Source organism: Myotis brandtii, unplaced genomic scaffold (assembly GCF_000412655.1).
Source record: "Myotis brandtii unplaced genomic scaffold, ASM41265v1 scaffold902, whole genome shotgun sequence".
Classification (NCBI taxonomy): Eukaryota; Metazoa; Chordata; class Mammalia; order Chiroptera; family Vespertilionidae; genus Myotis; species Myotis brandtii.
The window spans coordinates 3065022-3073321 of NW_005371709.1; positions in this window are offsets into that span (position 1 = coordinate 3065022).

Sequence of the window (8300 nt, forward strand, 5' to 3'; positions counted from 1 at the left end):
GTCAGTGTGACGGCGAGCCTGGCACTGCACACACACACACACACACACACACACACACACACACACACACACGGAGATCCGGGAGGCTGCTCATCTCATTCCCCTTCGGGGGTCTGGTCACACCCAGGTGCTGTAAGTTTGTGGACAGAGCCACACCCATGTTTAACCTGGCAACCGACTGGAGAGCAGTGTGGCTTCTCAGGCTGTCATGTGAGGTTAACCTGCCTGTTGCCAAGACAGCAGTTCGCAGGGAGCAGTGGGGAAAGGAGGCAAACATAATGCTACAATGATTCTGCCACGGTTTCCAACTACATACCAAATTGCACACCGGAGTTTTGTAAGATGGCATCCGAGGGAGGACAGGCCTGGCAACCAGGCGGGGCAAGGCCCCTGGCACTGAGGGGACCCAGCTGGCCCTCCTCTGAGGCCAGGACATAGACTAACTTCCCGCCAGGAGACCGGGTGGTGGCACTGGTCACACAAGCCGCACCCGAACAGCAGTCACCTTGAAAGTGGGCAGTGACAGTAACTGCAGTGCCTTTCACACAATCAGGGATTTGGGAGGAAATGTGATGAACCAGGCAGGTCCATGAGAGAAAATGGGTTAAAACAGGTTTATGAGCTCAAGTGTCTGGAGTGGGCGGCCCGTTACCTCAGTCAGTCAAGGGGGCACACGCCCTCTGGGCTGTCACTTGCGTGGCCACTTCCGAGGAAGCAGCAGGTACAGACCATTTCCCTGCAGAAGGAAAGGGACGAGTGGGAACTGACACTGGGGGGCGGTGACCTCAAGGGCATGTTCCCCAACCGACTGAGCTCCAGCTGGTTCTTACCAGGCACTCATTTTTCAGGTCTTCCTGATCTTTTTTTAAACAGAAGCCAGAAATCAATTTTTATGTGAACACTCATAGTTTCAAAAGCTTAAAAAAAGCAACCACCAAAAAACAATTGGCTAAAAATAAGACACATCTGTGGGCACCAGTGTGCAACCTTGGAGTTCAAGGAAAATAAGAGGCAAGTTTCAGAGTTAGGAGGACAGCCCCTGCCTGGCCAGTGTGGCTCAGTGGTTGAGTGTCGACCCATGAACCAGGAGGTCACGGTTCGATTCCTGGTCAGGACACATGCCCTGGTTGTGGGCTCGATCCCCAGCAAGAGGCAGCCGATCAACGATTCTCTCTCATCATTGATGTTTCTCTATCCCTCTCCCTTCCTCTCTCTGAAATAAATAACACCCCCTTTTTTTTTAAAATTTAAAGGGACATCTCCGTCCCAGGGAACGCATACTGCAGGGCTTGGTGGGGGTGGAGGCAGCTGACAAGTTCTCCGACGTGGTGATAATGTATCTCTATTATCCCTACACCCCGAGCCAGTGTGCACCTCTTGGGTCACATTCTAGCTTTTCTACCACAGGAGGGGTCCTGGAGGAAAGGAGGTCTATTTTAACAATGAAAAGTTCTCATCTGGAACAAGATAATTCTCCAAACGTAAACTGAGAAGGGGTTGGCGCAGCTGCCAGCATATTTCCACTGGGTGTGGTTGGGCATGTCCATGGCCACGGTCAGATGAACTGGTCACTGAAACCATGGCTGATTCCACAGGAACCCCTGGCCCACCGGATCCTCAACCAGGTCCATCTCAAGGAGACTTGAAAGAATACAATGAAACAGGTCGTGAGGCGAGCAAATGGAAAGGTTTCCTGCCACCTTTCCGCACACCCCAACACGGGCTACAGAGACTGTGGCGGCCCCCCCGGTGGCTGTGTGTATCACCCCCTTATTGCAAGCTGCTTACCTGAGGTCAGGAGCCTGCGGAAGCCCAGTGCCCCCTGCCTCTCAGGATGCAGCACCTTGATCGGCTGCCTCCTGCACAGCACCTACTGGGGATGGAGCCCACAACCCAGGCATGTATCCTGGCTGGGAAGTGAAACTCCTGGTTCATGGGTCAACGCTCAACCACTGAGCCACACCAGCCAGCAGGGGATGTCCTTTTAACTCTGGCACCTTCCCAACGCCACCACAGGAATTCCCAAGGACCCTCCCACCGTGTTTTCTTTTGCCTGAAGTCAGGCATAAGTCACAATGACCACAGATCCAGCCACCAATGTCCCTTTAAGCCCAACACGACATGGGGGTCGAAGCAGAAGTATTGCTTTTTGTTTCCTTTTGGCCACTCATCAGCTTTGCTTATGCATCGGTACCTCTTCAGTGACTACACAAACACGCTTTAATATCAAAGAAGTTTAATACGCTGCAATAAAATAAGCGCCTAGAAAAAGCTCATGGGATAGATGTCCAGGTTAGAGTAATCCCTCCCACACATCCTCTAGCTCCACACCCCACCCCTCAAACCAAACAAGAAAATCTGAAACAACCAAGGAAATCCTTCCAAGCTTGGATTTCAGTGAGGACCCTTCACCAATAACAAGAACACAGTTTCCTACGTGGCCTAATAGGAAAGCAAAACACAGAAGCACACAAAGTCCACATGATTTCAATATTTAGGAGACTTGGTACATATTCAAAGTTAAAATAACTCCAACTTTTATAGCTATACATATTGTTTTAAAGCAACTTAATATATTTTAAAATTTCATATATACACTCTCAAAGGTTCTTCAGGTGAGGTATGTAAACATTGTCTAATGAAAAATTTTCAATGTTTCAAACCAACAAATTCACAGCATACATTGAATTTTCATCCATAAACAACACAGTATTTCCCTACACTCTCTAACATAGTGGACATCCAGGCCCAAGAGATACACGCTGGCCCTCTGATAACCCTTTGCAGAATTTCTCATCTCAGGAGCACACACTCGGGACCGGGAAGGGGCGGGGCCCTCGGAGACTCTCTCCCTGGGCACCTGGATCACTGGCTAACACTCACAAGACGGCAAAAAGGAGCACATCTGAACAACTACAAGATTGACCTTGGCAATGACAACACGGGGAGGAACCAGAAAGACCTTTAAAGGAACGGTAGAGATTCATCTTAGAACTCCCTGGATCCACAGCCGGATCGGCAGCCCTTGCCCGAGATTCATCTGAAGGGCCCTGAAGAGAATAAACCACCACGGCACCTGAGCTTCAGTTACATTGCGTGGGCCCCCGGCCCCTCGAAGGCATGAACTCTGGCCTGAAGTAGGACCCTGGGCTGTGCTTTTCATACAGGTTGGGTTGCATTTCTTAATATCGTGATGCATATGGGAGAATAATGCCATGAGTTTATCAAGACCACTAACGCCTGCACACAGGCACGGGCCAATGACCTTGGAGGAGCTCCATTTTGAAAACTACGTGTTCCCTGAGGGTAAACAGCAGGCTTCTATTGAGATTAAGTGAGGCTAGAAAGGGGATGATTTATTACAAAGCAATAAGACTTGGGGCACCTCAGGCCAGAATTCTATTTTACTCTCACGTCATCTACAACGCCCCCTCCCCGCCCTCCCACCACATGAAGTAGTCACCTTCCCAATGATACAACGTAGGTCAGTTTCTTTCCTCTTGCTTGCTTTTTGGCTCAGCAATGGAAAGTTTTATCCTAATGCACCCACTTCAAATCTAAAAAACACTAGTGAAAAATTCCAAACACCATCATAAATACAAAAGAGAAGACATATTCCAAAAGCCTACAAAACTACATTATTCTATTCATGGTTATTTGGGTGTGGGGTATTTTTTGTAAAAGTTTAGGACGGTCACTAGGAGAGGCTGCTGAACAGCTTCGACACCTGTGGAACTGGGCACGCCGGGAGACCCGGAGGAGCGGCTGCCCTCTGCACTCACCAAAAAAGTTGAACCCCAGAAAGAAGGGGGCTCCAGACATTTCAAACCCAGGCACGGAGGAGGGTTCCAGAAACTGGGCCAGCTTCTCAACGTAGGTCAGATATAGTTAAAGGACTTCAAATCGGCCATTTAAATTTCTAATGTAAATGGTTCTTACTTTTACTCTATCGCCAAATGAGCTTTGCCTCAACTAGATGCTGGAAACCCTTACAAATTCATGGAAAATGGACACTTTTTCCATCTCTATGCCCAATTTTTGATGTCTGGTGCTGGCAGATTTCTCACCCATTCCTGGAGTTCTGTGACTGGAAGGAGTGTGCAGACAAACAGAAGCAAATATTCAAGTACAGCAACCTCTCAGGCCAAGGCAAGAGGTCTTAGCAAGAGCTGTTCTACCCCCACCCTATCCTCTGAGACAAGGCCCACACGGAGCCGGGATAAATGTTATTACCTAGGATCTTATTGCTTAGAGGCAACACATCAGAAAGAACACCTGGAAATCTGCTCTGCAGATCTGGGACTGACCACTGACCAGTTTATCACACACACACACACACACACACATATATAATACATAACATAACCAGATGAGAAAAGGGGGCGGTTAAAGCTTGGATTTGATGTAACATTACAGATCAAATGCCCCAAACAGCTCCCAACCTGCTGGTTTTTTGTTCTTTCTCCATGTGTGAACTGTGTTATGAAAGGAAGTCCACTGCTCAAAATATATTCTTCTACAATACTACATGCAAACTGACATCACTCCAAACATGAATCTGTATACAGCACACATAATAAATATTTTTAAAAAACTATTTACAACATCACTTCCTGTGAACATTGAAATGCAAGCAAAATTTATTTCTTCCTGCAAAAGATAAAAAAAGTTTTGACTGTCTAGTTCAGTACTAAGTTCCCTGGCACCTAGTTACCCATTCACATTTCATCTTAAAATCAGATTTGCTTACAAATAGTATCATAGAAAAAACAAACATTCTCCAGCATTACTGTTCAAGTGTCCTCCTCATTTGTTTGGAAAAGACAAAGGGAAGCCATAAGTAAGATAGGATTCAAATGGATGACAAAATCCCCTGTGGTCCAGTCCCAAGCTGCCGTCCTCAATCCAACAGAATGAGACTCATGACTCAGCAGAAGTGCCCAGGAATGGGGCACAGGGGAGAGGAAATGACCAGAAAGCATCGGTTCCATCATGTCTAGGGGTGCTCTGAATTGCAGACCAGGACTCCTGAGAAGTAAAGTTGCACACATCTTAGAACAGATGGTTTTGTCCTGTAGCCACAGGTGGGGCGGGCCCACGTCACAGATGCTTGCTGAGATGGGGAGGGGGAGAGAAGAGGGAGAGCGGGAGAAAAGGGGGAAAGCCAAATTGCTCATGAGTACTGTCAAGGTGTGAAAGAAAACATGCTTATCCCCCATGGTTCAGGGGGTGGGAACAGGTGTCTTTCACAAACACGAGAAAGACTGAAATACAGCTTAATGCTTTCTTTAGGCAACAAGTGGTTTCTCCATATCCCACAGGTATGGGTTTGGATTTCCTTGGGGTTACAACTAAGGCTCATTTCCCTGCACAGGCTGCTAAAGTGAACGTACCAACCATGTATGCAAAAAGCGGGCTGCTTGGGGCTAGCCCTGATGCCACACCCGGGGCAGCCACACCGATGGTGGGAGACCCACTTTGTTCTGGGATAGAGTGACAGTGGGGGATGCACGCAGGGTTCCCAACCCATGTCCCATCTGCCCCCAAACAGGGAGGGTTCCAACCTTTCTGCCTTCACTGTGTTGTTTGGGGGTTCAATGGCTGAGCACGGTAGTAGCTGGGGAGGACGGGTGGCTAGAAAGAACACTTTTTTGGAAAGCCCTTTTGACAGTTAAATTTTTTTGCTAAAATAAATACTTTCTATAGAAACATTTGAACAGGAAAATATCACTACTTACACAGTGAAATAAATTCCACAGTGGTGTGTATAAATAGGCGCTATAGATGCATTTGAAACACTACCACAGTCTCCTAGATCTAGTATTAAGAATGCAGAAACCACTGGTGAAACTAATAACCTTAAGCTATAGTGGCTCTAAAACTAATCTCGACCTGTGGTATAAATATTCACAATTATGCAAATCTTGTCTGTTTAGCATCTCTTCCACAAACTAGCTCCTAACCACTACAGCTTTAGCTACAAGACATGAGGTGTAGGTGATAGAAAACAATGGGGTGAAAAAGTTGACAATTTTAATAGCATCTGGGCCCCAATGGCTAAATATTAGAAGAAAAATAAAGTTATGAGAGAGAAGAATGCTCTTGATATGAGTTCTAAATGCTCAGTGAAATGCCCGGAAGTGGGAGACTTCCTGGAGAAGCCGCCTCCTGAAAGGGGCTGGTGGCAGAAGCAGGAGAGGGAAGAGACAAAGGTGCCACAGGTGGCTCCTCATGATGAGGTGAGTCAGGCCTGACTGGGTGGCTTCGCTGGCCCAGAGAGCCCTGAACTTCTGTCTAAAGCTGCTGACATGCTGGTATTTTTAAGAGCTGGGGATGGGTGGTCTAGGTTCAAGGTTCCAAGCAGCAAAGACCATGCATTTATGTCCACAATGACCCATCTCGGGGAGCGAGAAACGTGCAAGTGTATTGCACAGGAAGAGGGCTCCACGGGGTAGAATGGACTCGCCCTGTGCTTGCCGGGGAGGCACCATCCTCGCTTTAGGTTCACTGGGAACCCCCTTTGTGTTGAGCCCTGCCACAGAGGAACATTTCTCCAGAGTCCAGCTCGCCCGACTCACACATGACAAAGACCGGGGTGCTTTCAGTTTAAGACTTCGTACTTCAACTACGCATCCTTGTAGATAAGGCTGTATGTCTACAATTCCGCGAATAGTCAATCAACGAAAGAGGAGGTGTTTTCTTGTTCTTTAAAAAAAATTTTTAAATTGATTTTTAGAGAGAAGAAGGGAGAGGGAGAAAGAGAAACACCAATGTGAGAGTGGAACAGATCGGCTGCCTCCTACACACCCCCTAGTGGGGATGAAGCCCGCAACCCAGGAATGTGCCCTGACAGGAAATCGAACTGGCAACCTTTTGGTGCACGGGATGATGCCCAGCCTACTGAACCACATGGGCCAGGGCCTCTTGTCTTTAATACACAGCATTACTCGGAGATAATGTGAAACAGCAGCCATGTGCTAAGATGAACTCACAAGATACCCTAAAATCCAAAAGGAAAGAGATGTTGCAGTGCTGGACTATATGAAAAAAATAAGCGTGTACCTAACCGGCCACCCAATTTGATCTTGAGCAACATATTGCAAAGGTCATAAAACCTTTTCTGTAAAGGGCCAGGTAGTAAATATTTTATATTTAGGCTATCGGGGTCCATATGGTCTCTATTATTTATATATATATTGTTGTTGTTTTTTGGTTAATCCTCACCTGAGGATATTTTTCCATTGATTTTTTTTTAGAGAGAGTGGAAGAGAAAGGGAAAGACTGAGGGATATATCGGTGTGAGAGCAACACATTGATTGGTTGCCTCCTGAATGCGCCCCAACCAGGGCCCAGGCCGGGGAGGAGCCTGCAACCAAAGTATGTGCCCTTGCCCGGAACCAAACCCGGGACCCTTCTGTCTGCAGGCCAATGCTCTATCCACTGAGCCAAACCGGCTAGGGCATTAATATATTTTTTAAATAACCATTTTTAAAAAAGCAAAATGCACTCCTCCAATCTCTGGCATATTATACAACCATGAGTGTGTAGTTGTTTCTTTTAATGGGAAGCCCACACTCCACATGGCTCGCCTACTGAGTTCCTTGTGTTAAATGGAATGGTCCCCGAAAGGCAAGAGGGCCTGTGTGTCATTGTGCTCAGCAGGCGAACAGAACTGAAGGATGGAGCCACGGATGGCTCTGAAATTCAGAGCGTCAACCACTAGCACTGAGAAAAGGAAGATCAGACAGAGGATGGTAATGGACCAGACCAACTTCAGCTCAATTCCAAGGACAAAAGCATGAGCAAGGATACCCTCTGCCAAGTGCCCACGGTGGTTCCCAGTCCCCAGCACAGCCTGACAAAGCTCTGAGCCTGAAGTAGCAGCAGAGCTCTGGTTTTCGACCTGAATATGACTTATTATTAAAGAAGTCAGACCATCAAAGTTTTCCAATCCATCTACTGTAGAACAGAGTAGTATGTTTTGATGTTTCAAGGGAAGAATTATATATATTTTTTTAAATATATTTTTATTGATTTCAGAGAGGGAGAGGAGAGAAACATCAATGATGAGAGAGAATCATTGATCAGCTGCCTCTCGAACACCCTGCACTGGGGACTGAGCCCACAACCTGGGCATGTGCCCGGATCAGGAATCTAACCATGACTTCCTGGTTCATAGTTGATGCTCAAACCACTGAGCCTAGCCAGGCTCAAGGGATGAATTATATTAATAGCTGTCTCAAAGGCTTCCCAATTCTGCTGTTTTAAATACAAATATCTTTTTATTCCCCCCCCCCCCC